Genomic DNA, 21,279 nt, shown 5'->3' with positions numbered 1-21,279 from the left:
GAGCTGTTTTCCAGCCGTCTCCTTCACTTTAGGGCAGATTCTTCCAGTGTTTCCAGTCACATTTAATTGTCCCAGCAAGACCATGTGTGTGTGCATGTGTGTGTGTGTGTGTGTGTGTGTGTGTGTGTGTGTGTGTGTGTGTGTGTCGAGCCTGGGCCTGCTCCGGGGCCTGCTCAGTAATGAGAGAAGACAGTGCATCAGCAACAGAACCCCAGACCTGTCTGCTGTGTTGGAGATATATGGGGTGACCGTTCATCTGAACCCTGCTTGACACAAATACACACACACACACACACACACACACACAAACACACACACACACACAAGTTCATATGCATGCATGCTACCTCGCAGACACACGAAAACACAGACAAACACCCCAGGGACAGCAAGGGAAGGGCAGATGAGGACATCTATCTCGCACTCAGCAGAGGTTACACTACCTACCACCGGCACAAACAAACACACACCCCTTCTGTCCGTCTCTGCGAGTGCCTTTCCATCCACCTGTTTTCATGCCCATTTTGTCTGAAATCTAAGGGGAATGCAAAGACGTCCTCACATCACAAAAGTGCGATGAAGGGAGAAAACATGAAGAAAAAACAACAGGCCAATCCATGACATGGTAGACGGAGGATAATTTATGTTACATTATACTGATTTATGCAGATTTTTCAGACTAACAGAAGATTTGCTGATGTACGTTTCCCACACACAGACTTCACCCATCCGAGAACAACGCAATCCGTGATTGATTAACTAACGGACAATGTGCCCTCTCTCTACCCCTACTACTGACCATCACATGCTCTGCATAGAAACAGAGAGAGAGAGAGATGTTCTCTGGTGTTCCATCCCTCCAGTAAATGCACTGACAGTGATGTGACCCTGCTTGTTTAACGTAGGGCTACTCGTGCTGTTGTCTCGCGAAAGCTTGTTAGTGCACCTGGTCATTGCAATGCAATTCTGTGCCATGTTGGTTAAAGCGTCAAAAAAGTTAACATGGCTGTTCTGTGTTCTCCAAATGTACAAGTACGTGTTTGTCATCATGAAATTGATGTTTTTTACAGCGATTATTTATTGATTTACAATATTCTGCATCCCTAGGGATACCTAACAAAATGACTGAGTGATGAATATTCATTATTTATAGTATTTATAACTTAAAAGATTCACACATCATAGAATTTAAAACATGTTGATGGTTAAATTTCAGCCATAAGACTAGTTCACAGAGACACTTTTTTTTGTTTGTTTGTTTTCTGCTGACTTTTTGGAAACGTGTGCAGATTTGAATAGGAAACATACCTTCTGCCTCTCAGTCACCAGAAACACACACAAATGGGGCTGTGTACCAACTAGCGCAGTCATCCTAATTGGCTGGGCAGGGGGGTCCAGAGCGTGAGCTTCTGCCAAATACATGTAGACTCAGAGGCATGTAAGCATCAGCAGTGTCCCCAGCACACACAAGAAAGTACACCTGGCAGCGTGGCTTATAAACACACAGACACACACACGTCTAATTCCTGGGTTGAAACTGAGTTCATGTGCGTTTTATGCATGCACTACATATTCCATCATGTACATGTGAGAGTGATGTAATGCTCGCTGCCACAGAAAAAGCCAGGTTAACCAAAATGCGCCCCCACCTCCGGGCTGCTGTAACTTCAATTAGTCCTCTGAGATCCCCGGCGTCCTGGATTCACAGATAAAACTGAGAGCGAGACAGAATTCCTGCTCCGATCCTCCCTTCCAGGCAATTTTCAGCCAAAATCTGGACTGACGATTAAGTAGGATTATGTGCTCTATTGCGAGGGGGTTTTGCGACAAACCATGTCCTGTACCCAAACCCTGCGAGAGGGGCGTTGAGTGTGCACGTGCACGTGCACGTGTGCGGTGACGGTTGAGGGAGGAGAGCGAGAGTGAGAGGGAGACATTGAAGGAAAGAGAGAGCAGAGGAGAGCGAGCTTTTGTTCCAACTGAGCCCCTAATTAGCCAGGCTAATTGAGCTGTTAATTGATCTGTTGTCTTAATTAAACATCTCCTGACGCTTCTTTGCTCCTTGTAGTTGGGAATCAGAGGGATATGCGTGCGTGTGTGTGTGTGTGTGTGTGTGTGTGTGTGTGTGTGTGTGTGTGTGTGTGTGCAGGAGCAAGGAACACAGAGGTAGCTAGCCCAAACAGATGATGATAATCTGAGTCGGCTGATGACTCCATTAGACACTTTGGCTTGTTTCAGTTCGGGGCTAAAGCCATCATTATGGATTTGTTTGGGGTTATCGCGGCAGTGAAATGCATTTAAAGCAGAATCTGATTACATTAATCTATGCAAGATGTACTCTGATAAAGCTGCCAATTTCAACAAAATCTGTTGAGTGACAGGCGAGGACTTTAATCACAAATCCCGATCCTTTGGTTCAGAAAACAGGCCCGCCATTTTTTTTTTTCTTTGTCTGATGCAAGCACCGAATCTCAACTCACCTTTATCGTTGCCATCTGGAAGTAAGTTAAGACGGAGCAGAGAGACATATCCCTGCATCAGATTTCATGCGGCGACTGAATTAAAACATCACCCTGTCTTGATAGAGGAGCCGAGCTGAAGAAGCACAGTACAAAAAGATGTGCTCAGTGAACCAGTGTCAGTTTCGTTTATTTTCTTTCAGGCACTAATTACTCCTGAAATCAAGGAAAGTTTGTGCAAAAGCGGCGATAAAAAAAAAGTTATAGTGGATAGTCACCTGGATAATCATCTCTCCAAAGCTCCCTCTGCTTTAGATGTACAAAAGCAGGAAAATGTCTGATCAACTTATGTTAATTTATTTAAGAGGAGAAAAAGTCTAGGTATAGTAGTTTGAAGTGACCCTAGAAAAAACCCAAATATTTTCCTGATTAGGAGACACTACAGTTGAAAAAATATTTTCATGCATTGCTTGCATGCATCAATCTTGAGATTTTGGGTGAATTTGAACATATTATATTACATCGTGTCTAATTTGCCTAATTAAGAATTTTAGAAAACTTGCAATACAAAAAATATTTACTATGTAATAACTATACTGGGCAAGTCTCATGTTGATATCAGTTAGTTTAAAATGTGTTGTTACCCCCTCGTCCTCTAATACAACTCCGTGTTCTGCCTCTCCACCTCTGGGGAGAACAAGTTTCAGGGAGCTGTCAGGTGGTCATTTCCTCTCATGGCACCCAAACACACACACACACACACACACACACACACACACATATGCTAATGCCTGGGACATGCTATAGGTGCTGTGTGAGTTTGTGTAGGTGTGTCTCGTGTCTGTCTCTTTGTCCGTATCCAGGGGGGAAGATGCAAAGCGGAGATGCTAACTTTATCATCTGGTTGGAGGGGCGGTGGCAGATGGCGCTTTTGGAGGGAGGGCGTTTGCGACACCCAGGTTTTCCGAGCCCGGACGGGGGGGAAGCTACATGAAAGGCCGCTCTGTCACCAATGCAAGCCAGCGGGTGGCGACGAGGGATGTGATGAAGTAAGACCAGTGGCATGAGAAAAAAGAGGAAGGAGGAGGAGGAGGAGGAGGAGGAGGAGGAGACTGGCATCGTGAAAATTCTCATATAGGGCCCGGAGAATGATTAATTGAGTATGGTAATGGTTAACCAGCGTGGAGCGATTTTGTCTTCCTGGGAATGTCGGACTGATTAACCGAAGCGTTTGACTGAGCTGACCCCTAAGCTCAGTGGGAGGGAAACGAACTTGGGTGGAGTCAATAGAGTAAACAAAAAACAACCTCAGATTCATTTGGGATGTGTTGCGAAACAGTTTGATTCCGCATATCTCTAAGACCTCAATTGAAGGCTCAAGCAGCTTTCTGCCAAACTTTAACAATGCCGCAAGAAATGATGACACATTGACCTTCGTACTTAATACTGAAACACAAATAAAAAGACCAGCGCATTCGTAGGAACCAGGAGCTGTTTATTTGCGCAGGGAACATTTTCTGTTTTAATCAATGTGCCTTTGCCTTTGCCTGAGCTTTCAATAATCAAACAAGCCGAGCACACCATGGCAGATGTCACGTCCATACTCTGTGGACTATTAAAGAGGTTACCATGGCAGCGCAGGGTGGTCACACACTGACAAATCTATTATAGCTGCAACCGCTGTATGCCACGTCGAACACACTGAATTTAAGATGTGTGAGCCGTGTGTATCGCAGTTAGAAGACATAAAGCCATTGAAAAAATGCACACTATGGTTTACATAAGACTGTTTCTATGGAATCTGCAAAGACCACAAAATGTTATTTAATTGTTATTCATGGATCTCTGAGATCCCCGTCACACTGGGTGAAAAAAAAAAAAAAACCCACAAACCCCCTCCTAACATCTGGCTTTTGTCTCCAGTGGGAGAGGGTACAATCGTCATTAATTCCTGGGTCAAATCACTCTGCACAGGGCTGAGTGATATGGCCTTCAGACAATATTGCAATATGTTTGTGCTTTATTGCAAATACACAATATATATCTAATTATTTTTATTCATGAATGCTGAGACTAAGACTGTTTTTGATCAAATGCCTCAATAATGATATTGCAATAATACTGCAGAAGTGGCTGTCAGTGCTTTCACGAAATATTAACCCAATGAGATTATTGAAAAATAATCATCAGTAGTGTGGATATTATGAGTAAGTGGACAAAGGCAAGTCTTAGAACTAGTAGATCAGTCCGGTAAGTTCAGAAAATCACACCACTGCTGTAATGCAACCTTTAAAATTAAGGAAAAGACAACACTTAACCCAGAGACAATATAGCCTCATGTCGTAATACAAATATGTCATTGATGTATTGCCCTGCCATAAATCTGCAGGAGTCACAGGTATTTATTGGCTCCCACTCTGAATGGCAGTGTTGGAAATATTGCACCTGGATGTGCAGTCGAACGTTTCACAACAGAAATGTAAACTTGTCTACCAGGAAGTTGGAACTGGGAGAGAGGGAGGATATTTAGCGGGTGCACTCACATAAAAGAAACTGTGTGTAAGTGCTAATTTTAGTGTAAAAATGGTACAAGTCTTCTTACTACATAATTGAACCCTCCTTTGAGGTTTTAGTGGTGGCTAGTGGTTTTAGGACCCCTGACTCCCCAGAGATCGGACCTTTAACCTTCTTGCTGACCTCTAACGTTGTGTTTTTACGAGCTCGACTTGGTTACAGACACCAAAGAGGCTCGAATTTCTGTGCTCGCGACAGGCACGGATAACTAAATGCACAGAAGTCACCCCTGCGCCGCAGTGCTTCAGGTGCGGCATCTCCACTGAAGGCATTTCAATCTTAATTGGATCTTTGTCAGTTCATAAAAAAACACCCAAAAAAAAACCAAACAGCAGATCTAGATTTATGATTTGGAACTTTCCTCTGCATTGTGCCGAAAGTTGTTCAAGTGGTGCTAGCCAGCAGGATGTCCGTTTAGAGAGAGAAGTGCAATTTATCAACTTCCACATCAGCACAGAGGAAGACTGCATGGCAGCCTGTTAGTGCAGCATTGCACGTCTGCACGCACAACTGTTGTGTTTTATCGACAGTGACGCTCAAACTGCGCCGTTTATCACAGATATGGCCACAACTGTAACACTCGGCCCCTCTGGTTTTCATCTTAGGTGTTAAAGATAGCGAGATGTCAAAGCGTCAACAGTATTTCTTTTTGTCAGGTTATGGACAGTTATCGTCCTGGCTAATAATTCACTCTACTACACTGTGTGAAAAACAGCACAAGGCCAAGTGTTATAGCTTGATATCAGCTGTCCTCTCATGTTAGGGCAGAAGAGTTCACGCTCAGGCATTCTTCACACTTAATGTAAACAGATTGGCTTGACATAGGAGTCAAGTGTACTCCTCTGGAACACATTATGTATGTCAAAATAGGGCTCGCTAAAAGGTTTTCCAGGTTTGTTTTTTTTTATTTTTCCCTTTTGGCCTCTTCGCTCGTGTGCGATGGGGTGGATGCGCCTACGGGAGTCGGAAAAGGGAAAACAAAGATTAGATTAGAGGGAGGCATGGGCGGCGTTAATGGAACAGTGATTGATCAATACATTAAGGTGTGAGGTCAGTGGAAGTTCAGCTCACCCACAAGTATCTGGGGTGGCACTCACGGCCGATGAGCATCCGCGTCGGCTTGTAAAAGCAAGCGCGAGACAGATCAGGGTGAAACTCGACGGCGTGTGTCTTTTTAGGTGTATTTTTGGGTGTTCAGTCTGCCATAGGTTTGTGTCCAGTGCCAGTTCATTAGTGATGGAGTCGGTCCATGCGGGACCACATGGCCGGCTGTAACCGGTGAGTGGGTGGGAGGAGGAGGCGGAGTAAACAGGAAGTCATTACTACACTTCCTGCAGCTGCTTTACACCTACTGACCACATGGAATGACTGGAAGAAAACTCAGTAATAAACTCAATATTAACAGGTGTTCCTCTCCACAAGCACAAACATGTGCATGTTTTTTGTTTTTTTGTTGTTTTTTTTTTTTACCACAGGCCTCATTTAGTTTATTTTATTTCTGGGAACTATTTCTGAGTTTGCAGAAAAGAGGAAATATCCCAAATTACATCCGTTTGCTCGAATGAGCCATAGAACTAAGAATGGGAGAGTCCATTAGTCTCCAGAACAGAAGGACAAAACGTGTGTGCATACGTGGGTGGAGTGTGTGCGTGTGTGTGTATGCGTGCGGTTGTGTGTGTGTGGATGACTGTCTATGTATATGCGTTGATGGCGGTCTGCCTTGTATGCGTCTGCTCACGATTGAGTCAGGGTGCATTTCTGTTTGAGGGAAACTTTGACAGCCTGGCGTCTTTGTTCTAAAGTTCAGACAGGGAAGCAGATGGCTCTTCTCAGTGTGACTTAGCAAGCTAGCTAGCTGTGGAGTGCGAGTCCACCGCCTCTGGTGGTGCCGCTCTTATTGCTGTATAGGAGGCGACGAGCGAGCGATAGACCGAGCCTGTCAGCCGCATCCAGCCGCCCGTTTATTCTCGCTGAGGAAGAGAACGGTGTGCGACTAAAGGAAGGTATAAGCTCATCTCCTCCATGTTTCTGCTCCTTCAAACCCATTCCAACTGTTATTATGTGTATATAATGATGGGGAAATGTCTTTTTCATACAGTGTATCATCTCCTGAGGCTCATATGATTCAAGCGATCACTTTGAATGTAATTCTCATCAGCGTAAAGGTAATGGCGGTCTGTGAGCAGCGTTGCAGCTCTTGTCCTCAGCTGTTACAGCGTGGAGTAGTCTGACAAAACCATGCTTCCGTTAATATGAAAATTACTTTTATTAGAGCTACTGCGAGGTACTGTAGAGCTGCAGTCTGCGACTCATTACTCTCAGTTGTAGGGACTATAAAATGTTTTTAATTATGCGCCCAAATTCCACAAGAGAGCAAAGTTACGTGGTCAAATCACCTCTGTGTACAATCAACAGCCCGAAAAAAAGACTCTTCTTCACTTAAAACGACTCAAGTAAAGCAGCGAATCCTGACATTTAAGAGGCTGGGGCCGGCAAACATTTGACATCTCGCTTGAAAAATGTTGAATATGTTGTCGAAATATTTTCTTTCATCCAATTTATGGATTACTCGGCTGAGCTAAAAACACCCTGTAAATCAGCATCCTGCAAACGGAGCAAGAATGTCGTCCAGCAACAGATAAAAACAAGCACAATGCACGAGCGGTGAGATGAAAGCAAAAAGGGACAATCAGTGATTCCACCCCCCGGCGCTATATTACATCAGGGTCACTGAAAATAGTTACTCTATCAGAGAAACATAGTGGCACGTTAAGGACTTTATTAAATCAGGAACATTTCCAGTGCCGGATTTATTTTATTGGGTCACATTTATTGGCTTGTTCCCGCCGACATATCAAAGGCAGATTTAACTAACCCCTTCACCAGAAATTTCTCCTGGTCGTAAAAGCTCCCTGTTAGAGACACAGCACGCTTGAGGTCGTTCTTGTTTGATGATTGTTACTCCTGTACGGGCCGCATGACTCTGATCAGCTGATTAACCCCCCTACAGTGACATTGTTTCCAAATTAAAGGCTCCCACCGCAGAAGCCCAAATTCCTTGAAAATCCCTAAACTTTATCCACAGTGGCAATGTTCTCCCTCTTTTACTCTCTCCCTCTCTCTCCCTTTCTCCCCCTTTCACAAGACGTTTGGTCTTTAATGTATTTCAGAGAACATCTGCTAACTATCACTGAACCTCGTGGGATTTCCATTTAGCCCAGTTAATTACTCTATCAAGCCAGGTTCATTATCATATTCCTCCTCTTAAAAAATGCACTCGACACTGCCACTGCGAGTGTGTGTGCGTGTGTGAGTGTGTGTGTATAGGTGTAGATGTAAGGGTAAGTGTGCACCCAGACGCGTGTGCACGCCGGTGTATGTGCTCCGTCTTAAACACATTCCTAATTGCAAGTGGTTCAGCCATGATACCGGTGTTAATGAACCGGAGCCGTCTATAGGAGCCGGCTCTAGAAGTCAAGTAGGGAATGTGTTAGTTTGCCTCTCTGGGGAGGACACTGAGCTGGTATTAATCTTGATGAACAACAGCCCTGTGACTTCTGCTTGTCTGTATCATTCCCTGCAGAGGTTAGTCCAGGTGACTGATGGCATAGCCTCTCCGTCTCACAGGAGTAGTAAGTGAGGAGCTTCGTTTGAAAATGAGACACCCGCTGCTTGAAAAATGTGACAGTTGCTTTTAAAAATTGTTCGCCGCTTGATGGTTTAATTCATTCATTTTTTTTTTGTTGGGTGATTAATGAGCCGATAGGGAGCAGTGGACAGCGCTACTGAGGATCCACATGTCCGGGGAAGATTTCAGCAACCTGGACGAATGTTACTGGTGTTTATTTAGCTTGAATCAACACACGGAGACTGCTGATGATATGAATCACACACTTAAAGTGTCTGTATTTGTTGATGTGGGAATGAGATTCAGCGATCAGCTATGGTTGAAGCACTAGAAAGATAGTTGATTGTTGAGCCTTACCCATTGTTGACCTGGTCCGACCCGCCAACCTAAAGCATCCATACTTGACGACCCGGGAATGAGACTCGATCATCTATCTTTCTCCATTAGGTTAAAAACTAGATTGGTGGTTGTATGCCTCTGCACCTCCCCTCACTTTGCTATTTCTGAGCTATGGCATTGAATAATGTCCAGCACATATTTGCAGAATATAATGATAGTGAACAGTGAAGTTGACCTTTGACCTTTTGGATGTAAAATGTCACTACTTCATCATTTCATTCTATGTGTAAGATTTTGTCATAATTCTCATATCAACAGTTGATTAATGGTCAAATATGTTTCTTGTTAGGTCATGGTGACCTTGACCTTTAACCTTTGGCACCAGAATCTGATCAGCCAAACCTAAAGAAATTCCCTCAAAGCGTTCTTGAAATATCTATTCACAAGAATGGCAAGAACAGGACGGACGTATTTACAGATGGACAACCCAAAAACGTGTAGCGGCTTCTGCCGGCGACAATGGATTCAAAAAGGTAATTACTGAATAATGGGATTCCTGATATCATCCATGTTCCAAACAAAATCTTCCTCCCCTAAAAAAAAAAAAAAACGTTTCATAAAATACAAGACCAACAGATTGTGTCGTTTAATAAACGAGGAGACATTTTTCACCCAGAAGGTCAAATTTCTCCTTCAGGGATCAATAGACAATCACAAACAAACAAAAAACAGTAATACATCAAGGAAAATGTGTCTTTCCCAACATGGATACCAAGTGCTTCAAAGTGACACCCTTCATAATGAGTTTACTGTCGTATCATTTATAAAGTGCTTTCAAGTGAGTGACTATTGTTTTGTTTCTGGAGGTCACAGGATTTAAAGCATCGCCAGCTGTTCCGCTGTTCAACAACCATCAAAGGGAAAAACAATCACAGATCCATCTTCTATAATGTATGAGCTGAAAGCCTGGCAGGATCAGTGGAGCCATCTACAACTAAAAAGGTTACTGGCTCAAAAACAGGCGTTTTGACCCAAAGCCTGTACCAATACTGAGAGTCAGCATTAGCGTTAGCATTATATGAGAGTTAATGTAATCTTAGGGTCGACCATTAATGCCTCAATATGACAAAATAACTACCAAAAAGAGAAAAGGCTACCAAAAGTGATTCTAGTGATAGCCTGTCCAGCCCAGGCAGTATTAAAGGCCTTATAAATAAAATGGAAACAGACAATGTCATCCCCCCATCACTATTTAATATATCACTGATGTTCGCACCACTGTTGCAAAGACAATTTCCTTTTTCCTCAGAGTACCTACCACCAACAACGCATGACAAAACCTTTATTTATCTATTTTTTTTTTCATTTATAAAGTCTCTAATGGAGACGTGAGATATGACAGATATGCTGCCAGGTTTCCAGCCTGACTGGGTTGCCAGTAAGCCTTTTCCCGAGAGATCTCACACCTGGCGGCTGTCAAAGTTGCCAGTGAAGGCGAAGGTTACAGGCAATCATTCTAAACGCCAAAGGTGTCATCATTCTATAGTCATTACGTTTTTGCAAACAACATAGTTCATCGTGAAACACAAAAGCAAAACAAAACTTGTCTAATTGCCAGTGTGCACTGTGTAATGTACTGACTAGAATGGCACTCAGTTGAGTGCATACCTTTGCCACCGCCCAACAGTCCCTTGAAATCAATCCTGATAAAATATCAAACTTGATAGACTTGTATCTAACTTTGAAACCACGATTTATAACCATAACTCAAGCACACCAGATCGAGGAGTCGCATCAGTCTGTACTCACGCATAGACACCAGCCACCTACAGGCACCTGATGTCTTTTCACCAATATACATACGTTACTCCCTTTGAAATGTATGAAAATGTCGAACTGGATCTGTTCCCTTAAACACTTTAAAAGTTAATGGGGTCTATTCTGGCCTGAGACCAATCCTCTATCCAAATGTTGTGGAAATACACTTAACAGTTTTTGGGTATTTCTGCTGACACACCAACCAACCACCCTCCAAACACATGAACATGGGTGAAAACATAACCTCCTCCGGGGCTAATAACTTCTGATATTGATGAGGTCTTGGCCGGCTTCATAATGTGTATCATGACTGGAATGTACTGATATCAACACCATTTGTAGAAAAAAAAAAATAAAAGTTTGGTTATTGTGCTCTCTCTGTCTCAATCTGCATTCTCATGGAATCCTAGCAGGTTTATAATGGACTGTATTAACCAGATTATAATAGAATTGTGTGAAGGTCCTCCATTAGCATTACATAGGATATAGTTACATTTCATCATGTACAGTCCTAATTAATCTTCCCTCTGATTGCCTTTCCATTTTGATTGTGAAATCAGCACCCGCACTGAGACGCGTTCCAGTACGTACAGATTGGCTTCCTGTATACAAGGGTCTATATGGCAGTGGGTGTTCACCCAGTGCGGAGCAGTGAAATCTACCCTTTGATGAGATTAGCTGAGTGGTGTACTTGAAATAACCTTTCATGTGCTGCCATTATTGTATTAATCTATTCTAAAACAATTTGGTTGAATTAATTAGGCCCTACATATTTCAGCAATACTCGCAGGCTGCCTGGAAACAGATGGCTCCGAGGGCGAGCCACTCTCCAACGGATGTGAGCGGCTGAGGAGTACGAGGGAGAGAAGAGTAATAGGAGTGACGGGGGAAAAAAGGGAACGGAGAGGAAGAAAATGGTGGCGCGAGTGAGAGGAAGGAAGACAGAAAGCAAGAGAAGATGTGTCACCAACACCTCTGTATTGTGCACCTGAAAAACTGAACGGGGTGCGGGCGGGGTGAGTCAAAGATTGCGCAAAGAGAGAGAGAGACAGAGAGAGAGAAAGTTGCTCGGGGTGTCAGGTCCTAATGCCTATCAGTTCCTCTGCAGCTGACAGGAGATTGGTAGCTTAACAACAGTTGGGCGAAGAAGGCTATTATCTCAATCCTACAGTGTTCTGGATGGGTTCAACCTTGAACAGCTTGTAGATGATGAGCCTATCCATATGGTGTTTAAATCGCTCAGCGTTTCCTAAGCCATTAACCTTCAGGACACCTTGCACTCGTCCTCCAGTTTGACTGACAGCTCTGTGCAGATTTCACAAAACATCCCAGCTATAAAGGAGAATTTCAGTCACGTGCGACACATTGAATTATACCTGTGATTCCAGCTTTTTTTTTTTTGTGGACTGTGACCCTTAAAATTTAGCAGCTTTGAATGCCAAAAGTGTCAAGAGTTTCCCAAAAATTCACAAAAAATGTTTTAAGTCGGAAAAAGGGAGTTTTGTAAGGAAGTAAGTGAGGAAGCTTGTGGGGTTGTGCGATATGACGATTTACATGATGTGATGTGATGAAAATCTGTCACTTCACAATTTGCTCAGTCGTTTATTTCATGTGCTGCGAGTCCCACTCTTTATGCTTTGCATTCTTCCACACACTACAGTCCAGGCAGAAAATGTGCATGACCGCAACATAAACAAAGCTGGAGGAGAGTGAACGTGGTGCAGAACCGGAAAGCTGCTCCTGCCAGCCATGACAAAACAAGGAGCTCATAACTAAAATAGCGGCTACTTACTGTATGTCACAGGGACGTGGTTTGTGTATGAGAAGACTAGAAAACTGTAAATTACAAATGACTCCTCAGACTGGTCTCCACACACAGGAGAAGCTTGCCTTCAGGACTTTCCTACCGAAAAGCTGTCAGAGAGTCTAAAGGAAAGTCAGATGATGTAGCATAATAAATGACAGTCCGCTCACAGGGGGTGGATGTGTCAAACACAAGGCTTTTATCCAGGAGTTTGTTGACTTATTATTTTAACCCCAAAAATGATCTTTTCAAAAACCTAACCAAGGTTTTTATTTTTTATTTTCATTGGAGCCTAAACCCACTCAAGCTCCAACCGTTTCATAACATCGGCCACATGTTCAAAAGGCAACCTGGCAGAAATCAGAGATTGGTTCATTTCTTCCATGTGTGGCCTCCACAACAGATACGAACACCTCTTATGATTTACAGAAAATCTGCTTCATCATGCTGTGGATTTAAAATGACCTACATTAGGATATGAGCCATAGAAGTTTCTAAAGCAGACACTGATCTTTGGTCAGATTTCCATCCCATTTTTGTGTGGTGCGATGATGTGCAAACACTCGCGCTGACTCACAGGCTGTGTTTCACTTTCAAAGGGATCTGCAACAGTGCAAAGTGGCGGAGGACAGTCAAGATGTTTTACAGACTGCGGCGTGCAGATTTAAGAGCAGGGGAGCCTGAGTGCTGAAGTGCCGAGGCGTTTACAAGCCGCTGTCACATCGTGAAGGACAAGTTAATGGGTTGCAGGGAGGAGGTGGATCATAATGCACTTTGTGGCCCGAGTCCAGCCAAGTCCTGACTTTTTAACAGGAATCTCAACCTTCGCTGACGAGGACGCCATCAGCGAGGAAGGACAACAAAGGAGGAAAAGTGAGAGCAGAGAGGGAGGGAGGAAGTAATGAAGATGCGGAGAGACAGTGAGAAAGATGATACGGAGGTCCTGGGGTTAGCTAATGTTGCCGCCGAGTGTTTAGCTCAATCCAAGTCCACGTCAGCTCTTGTTTCAAGGGGTTGGGTAATGCACATCAAACCTCTGGCACCATCTCCGGAGCATGGGAAATTGAAGTTTTCCAACTCCTGACTTGGCAGGAGCTGTGGCAAATGATACCTCTCACCTGAAGAGTGTGTGTGTGTGTGTGTGGGGGGGGGGGGGGGGGGGGGGGGGGGTATTGTTGCAGTGAGAGTGATGTCACTGGCAGAGCTCTATCAAAGCATTTTAAAAACCAGCGTGAGCTGGAGACTCAACACAGGGGAACAAAAGACGGAGGGTGTGACGTGCCAGCATCAATCTATTATGTGTGATATTTCTGTGACACAAGCTGATAAACTACAAATCACCATCTCACATTACTCCGACCGCCCTCTCTTTCACTGGCAGTATGGCGGGGCTGTGGCCTGTGCCAGTGTCTCCTCTCTGGCCGCATCAGTGCCATTTAAACTAACACGGACGACCCGCTGCCCAACACGAGTCAGGCGGAGTGATCCCTCGTGCCTGCTTTTATTACCTTGTTGACACCAGCTGCTAGTTTTAAGCACTTTTAAATGCTGAGTCTGAGCGGTGGCTCAAATCACAGAATTAATGCCGTTATTCCTGCCCAGCTTTCTTTTTGGCAGTGCTTTTAAGCCCCAGACTTAACAACAAGCCTGGGTTTTATGCATTCAGACAGCTGGTGGGAATAAGGCAGTTGCCAGTGGTATAAAACACTGCGTGTGTAATATGTGTGTGTGTGTGTGTGTGTGTGTGTGTGTGTGTGTGTGTGTGTGTGTGTGTTTATAAATGTGGACGGCGTGCGTATTTTCGTGTGTGGGAGGGCATCTGAATATTAAAAACTGTCTTTTAAAAGTTGCTTGTCGGCGGTCCAAATATTAAAATTGCACATTTGTCATATTGGTCAGTCTTTGTAAACAAGGATTTATCTCTCATGCTCAGTATTTGGCATTAATAAAGGTGATTAAAATGCGGTGGAAATGTGACATACTGGAAAACCAAATGTTGCAGATTCTTCCTTCCTCCTCACCAGTTTGACACTCAACTTCCACTCTCTCCACACTGGCACGCTTCATTACTACTACGCCTGTGTGAAGTCACTCGCCTCTTCTCGCGCGCAAACGGATGCACACACACCGCCGCGCTGATGAAAGTGTGCTTCCCCGTGTGCCCCACCACACGTGCGCGCACGTGCACACTTTTCCCTCACTTCACACGCGCAAACTAAGCAATGCTATCTAGCAGCTGTACCTCTCCTTATGCGCAGAGAGTGTTGATCCCAGTTCTTCTCTCACACACAGTGAACATATGTCAGTCAGAAACAAGGCAGACTCTGTATTCCTTCCTCCGAATTAAAAAAAAAAAAGTTTCTCCTCTGTTCTCAGGCGGCACTTCTGAAGTCTCCTCAGACTCCGGTAGAAAGACCCGAAGTGATACGTGGAGGTGACCTTGTTGTGTCTGTGTGCGTGCATGTGCGTGTTTGGGTGTGTGAGCGTGCACGTGCGTGTGATTACAAAGGGAGGATCTGAGATGCCTTAGGTAAAACAAATACAGACTCTGATAGATGCCAGCAGCACCTGTCTGATTTACATTTCCTAATTGCAAATGAATTACCAAAGAAACGTCTCACCAGCACCGACAGGCAACACGACACAGAGACGAGCTCTACCTGAAGGAGAAAGTGTTTTCACAGAAATATTTATGGGAGGCTTAGAAAAACTTCTACACAAGCCAGCGGTCCCCCCGAAGTCTGTCTGAATGTATGTAGGGGATGCAAATGTGTACATACATTAAGCAAGCGTGGAGTTTATGTACAAGCTTTCACTGCAATGCAGGACAGAAAAACAACTTGGAGCACATTTTTTGTGTACATACACAGAGGGGCCGTCTACTGTTTAATGGGCAAGTTGCAATGATGCAAAGTTTTCTTGAGACTCATATTCTCGTCCTTTGCATATTGTGTGATTTTCTGCTCTTTACCATAGTTTGAATATTTACCCATCTACTAATTGTCCTAAAGTTATGGTAAAGACACCAACTCTAGGCCTATACTATGACTGCTGTTCCTCGAACAATCAAATATTATGGATGTATAAAATTAGGATTAGTGCTGCACAAGCAATCGAAGTATTACAGAAATTGCGTAAACTGCAATTGTAAGTAAATTAAGTAAAGTAAAATGTGCTACAAAACAGCAGTATAATGAAGAGATGCTCTGGCCTCTTCCAGATGTAGGATTTTACAGACCTCAACAAAGGTCGCAACAACATGATTTCATAGTAGTTGTTTTTTTTCAGTACAAATGAAAATTGTGATGCAAAATTAAAATAATTCCTGTGAATCATATTTGTATCATATTAAAATCACAATGGTAGTCACAGTATGGTTGTTTTTTTTACTATACTGTGCAGCCCTACTAGGGATATAACCAATGTATATTTTCATTCCTGACGGTCTATAAATCTGTCCACAAATCTGACAGTTTCCTAACACCCAAGGTGACATCATCAAATTGATAATTTTCTCCAACTGAAGACATTCAGCAGCGTGTAATGTCAGAAATAAATATGGATCAAACAATGATCGAACTACTGGATCAGTGTCTGTTGATTATCTAATCCTGTCAGTTCTAATTATAAAATACCTGTGTAGACTATGGCTGTGGCATAAGGTCTGACAACTACATAACATCTATAATAGAAAATAAAAGAAAAACGTGTTTTCAGGCGTATGTGTTTATCTAGGATGGTTAATTAAAGTTTAGTGTAAAACAAATAAAATGAAAACAGGACTCCTGTATGGCACCTGTAGTTATATGTGAAAAGTCCACAAAATGAACAAAAGTCCCATTAAGTCATTTAAAAGAATAACAATGAAATAGCACACCAATGGTGGGAACTCATGCTGTGTAGTGTCTGTTCAATGACTCACCCTACGTTCTTTATTCATCATGTTTCAATCTCAAAAGCACCACCTCCCCCACCCTCAGCCACCTCCTTGAGGTGAGATGTGGTCCTGAGGGTTCGTAACAGGTCAGACAGGTTCAGGCTGACAGTCAAATAACCGCAAGCGCCCCCCCCCCCCCCGACCTCACCCCCGCCCTGATTTGAAGAAAACAACAGCAAACAACACCTGTCCTGATGATGTCACGCTCTCAAGGGTATCCCATACACGCCCGAAGACATATTCGTTCTTAACCTCCTCCTTCTTCACCTCTCCCTGCCCTCCACGAAACCACACACATCGCATCTCTCATCAGAGTTGCCACCAGTGAGCATAGACTCCCTCAAATACACCTCAGAATGTATTTAACGCCCCATTTGCCCTCGAATCCACACTATTTTCTTGTCATCTTTGTCTCTGAGCTGCGTCAGGTGGACAGGCCGAGACTACCAGACAGCAAATGACCAAACCACCATTCGGTTCTGTCATTCTGTTAAAGATGGAGCAGGAAATTACAAAATACCGAGATGAAACGTGAAGGAGAGGCAAGAGCGGAATGCAGGTCAGAAGGCTCAGGTGACACAGGTGGATGCGGATATTTGTTGTGTACGTACACGCACATACAGTAACAACACACATGCTTGTCCACAAGCACAACGTGCACGTATCCACTCCGGTATATATGTAAAGAAAACAGAGGGATCACAGAAGAATATAACACCGTGTTTACTCCTTTTATCCAAACTTTTTTTTTCCTTGTTTCTGCAATCAGAGGTGTTCAGTGGTAGCGAGCCAGTCGTCTTTGATTTGGGAGCATGGCGCTGTCACCGCCAAGCACAATGACACCACACACACCACACACACACACACATGCTCGCACACGCGCACACACACACACACAAACACACACAGCCCGAGCAGCGGGAAACAAGAGAGGAGCAGCTGTGAGTTGCACTCATCAGTTCAGATTGAGGGAGACACAGGCAGGCTGGTAAACAGACACAGATGTACGGAGCTGAGCAGAACAGAGAGTGGGAGAAAGAGGAAGGTCACCCTTTCACAATGGGAAGGTAGCGGCAAAGTCAACAACACTTGCTGCGTGACTAAAGCTACTGTAAAAAAAAAAAAAAAAAAACATGCTGGTCAAAGTGGCAGAAGTCTATTGTTTTGTCATCATCGAGTGAGCGCTTGCTCTATACTTTCGGTGAGAATACTAACTAAAGCACTTTCATATTTATTTATTTAGTTTTTCCTTCTGACTTGCACAATATTTCTGCAACAGTGACCACAGACTGAATCACCGGGACGCCTCAACATGTCAAATTGTCATCGTCCCAGACCTGCAGTGGCCTCTAATGAGCAATAATCTTCATTCATGAAGAGAGAACCTGCCAAGAGCTTCTCATGTGACACGCACAAACACACATTCACAGCTTTGTCAGCAACTGTTGCCTCCCCCCCGAGGGTGACACCCCACCTGGGAGCTCAATCCTGTCAATGCTCAGTTTCCCTTTCAGTCTCATATGTTCTCTCTTGTTACACTCATTCCCAGAGTTTTTCTCTCCCGCATCCCCCCCCCCACCTGCCCAGGGTCAGTGCTCACCCCAGTCGTCACAGCATTAGATACTTAAGAAGGGAGCAGCGAGGTGGTGTAATGAAGGGATCGTTCTTAAAGGGTTCAAGCCCACTTGGGAGAAAAAATGAGATCGAGGGATTAAAAGAGGAGGGGAAACAAAATGATCCCTACCTGTCGTCGCCTATATTTTAGTGGAGGGAAGGATCACTTGAGCCGTTTGCTGACACCTATAGAGACATGATCATCAAGAGTTCATGTTAGACATATTTTGAACTTCACTTTTCCAGAAGTTTATTCATTTTAGGAGTGCTTAAATGAACCTGTCATGTGTACCTTCACTGCGGGACAGAGTGTGGGTCGCTGCCCTCCAGAACCTCTCTGGTACCGGGTTGTCAGGATCTTCTGTATCAGAATGAGGCACAGTAGGTTAGTAGATTATTATGAGATTCGGCTGTAACTTCAACCCTCCTCCGGCTTTCTTTCTCGCTCCCAGTGGTCTCCCTTCTGAGAAAAAAAACACACTGTCGTGTTTTCATAGAAAGCAAGATGCTCCGGAGTGAACTCCACGAACTGCCACCCGTTCTCCCCTTTTGTGTTTTCTCTAAATCACTCTTTTCCAGCAAACTGTGTGGTGTACTATCATGTAACCTCTTACATAAAGAAAAAAAAATCTGTAGTATTTTTCTAGACTGTTATTCACCTTTTATTCAAAAAGCTAAATGTCCAAGCGGCCCTGCTTTACATGTACTTCAAAACCCCTCAGTGCTCGCTTCACTTGTTTGCACTTTTTCCAGTTCTTAAAGAAACAACTTAAATCGTTAACAGTTGCCAGTGCACTTACAAATAGTTGCAAACTGCTACAAATGCTTCCAGTGAAAGCTTAATGATCCTAGCCTCCGGGCTCCAGTAATGTCTAACCAGTCTGAGGTAAACATTTACCTGCGGAACCGATCAGGCATTAATGACTGATCACCACCTGGAGCTAAACCATCCTCCCGTCTCCTGACTTCACAATAAGTTGTCCAGGTGTGTGTGCGTGCGAGCGCACACGCGAGCCGGGATGTTTTGTAGCCCGCAGGAGGTAGAAGTGAAAGACCACCAACTGAACAACGAACCAGGTGGTGAAATCAAAGACAAGACAAGTCGGTCCAGCAACTGTTCTAAAACAGCCAAACTAAAACTTCAGGGGGTTGGACCTGTAGTCTGCACAGCTGTTGCTAAAAACATCTGAGGTTTCCTGGAGACAAACATGTTGCGGCTGAGAAGTAGCATCATCATTTCGCAGCGCTTCCTTTATATGGAATCTAAATCATATTTTGAATAGGAGGGTATGCAAGGAATACAATTTATATTTGATTAGAGTTGGTTCTTATTCTTTCCACTCAAAAATGGAAAGCTGAATGGTTCATAATGCGCTGCCATAACGTTCTGATTGGGAATATGTCCTCCCTGGAAGTGAGATATGAAGGCAGCACTGGTTCGAGGCTGACACTTGATCCTACGTAGAAAGCTAGAAGCTCAAGTGATGGCTACAGGGGACCAAAACCTCAGCTAAACACCAGATTTCATATCAACGTTTTCAAATGGTGTATTTCTGTAATATCTTTGGAACTACAGTCTGGGAACATTTTACATGTGCAGTACAGTTCCCTAGGATTAGTACTACTCACCTTGAGAAAAACAGTTGCATAATGTCTGACTGTGGAGGGGGAGTTTTCGAAATTGTGGAAAAATGACCCTTATCTTAGCTTTGACTCGGAGGTAAATGGTAAATGGACCGCTTTTCTAGTCCAATGACCACTCAACAGCAAAATGCCTCCTTCATCCATTCACACACACTCAATCGCTGATGACAGAAGCTGCCATGCAGGGTGGCCCACTATATTTCTATACTTAACACACTCTGCTCACAACTTGCGATTCAATAAAAAGTCATTTCGACATACAGACTGCCGGGGATCGAACCACTGACCTTCTGATAAGTGGTGGACTACTCAGAGTTGCACTGTATGTCCCTGTATGGTTACTGAACCACATGAAAGATAAAAAGTATGGATATCTCCTCCTCTGCTGCTTCAATTAGAGGTGCTGGTTGTGACTAAGCTAAAGTTAGGGTGTGATTAATGTTTGTTAAGAAAACGGCACAGTTACCTTGAAGGTTAGGGAAAGATCATACAGAAAGAAGAAATGCCAACATTAGTTGTTCTACAGTCACAGAACATAAGTTTCAGGCTCTATATGCCCATTCACCAGCCCCACAGACAAGTTCCTGAATTGCTAAAGGCACGCTGCCTCCTGCATGGGAATTAGCACTGCAGAACTGTGCGTTAAAAGTGTATTTCTTTGGGATGGTGCATTGAGACCAACATAACTAAATTCTCTCTGTTGCCAGGCATTAACAAGTGAGGCAAGTCAGCGGAGGGATGCAACTTTTCCTTCTGTGCTCCTACCATCACCTTGAAAGCGCAAAACAAGCACTGAGACTCTGGCGGACCCACGACATATTCTCATTTAGCGGCTCCGCTGCCGTGGGATGTCATGGCTATTAATTCTATCTGAGCTTCATTAATCCACATTTTCCCATCCAGCCCCCCTGTCCTTAATCATCATTTCAGCCTTTGCCAGCATGGCCTCTGGTGGCCAAATACAACTAGGGTCACAATGTGTTGCTTCAGCTCTCGGGGAGTATATGCACACATGCACATACATACAAAACACAGATAATGAAACAGGTCATCTATCTCAATCACACAGTATTGGACCCATGTCATTACACTGCGCTCACTGGGGGTGAAGCTTAGAAAGTTATATACACAAATGTACACTCACAGTCAACTGTTTCAGTGCATAGAGAACTATTACAGAGTGAAAGTTGCCGGGTTGTGACATCCACTGGACCGAATTCATCTTGTACAGCACTCCTGAGTGATATCCGATTTGCGAAGACGCGCTGAAGGTCAATCAGCAGCGAGTTGAGAGGGAGGTAAAACTTGAATCAGAAGGGAGGCTTTAGAAATGCAAGCTGTCAGAGGAGAAAAAAAGGAAAAAAAAAAGAAAAGAAACCCACACCAGGCAATTGAGTGGTGGTGAAAGAACTGACGACTATCAAGAACGTCTTAGCACAGCTCAGACCAGGTGGGCGATTGG

The 21,279-nt window shown here is 43.9% G+C and overlaps 1 long non-coding RNA gene across 2 annotated transcripts in view; it reads right to left on the bottom strand.

The window, feature by feature from the left end:
* Positions 1–21,279, bottom strand: part of LOC119034294 — a 164,002-nt gene that overhangs the window by 131,967 nt on the left and 10,756 nt on the right. For both annotated transcript variants that reach the window (XR_005079525.1, XR_005079524.1), the window contains 2 exons: positions 18,466–18,534; positions 18,304–18,359 (listed from right to left, as the gene is read on the bottom strand). This is a non-coding gene — a long non-coding RNA (uncharacterized LOC119034294). The remainder of the gene's footprint in view (positions 1–18,303; positions 18,360–18,465; positions 18,535–21,279) is intronic.

Source organism: Acanthopagrus latus, chromosome 16, assembly GCF_904848185.1.
Source record: "Acanthopagrus latus isolate v.2019 chromosome 16, fAcaLat1.1, whole genome shotgun sequence".
Classification (NCBI taxonomy): Eukaryota; Metazoa; Chordata; class Actinopteri; order Spariformes; family Sparidae; genus Acanthopagrus; species Acanthopagrus latus.
The sequence above is the reverse complement of the archived record's forward strand: the minus strand, read 5'-3'. Positions and strand labels throughout refer to the sequence as shown.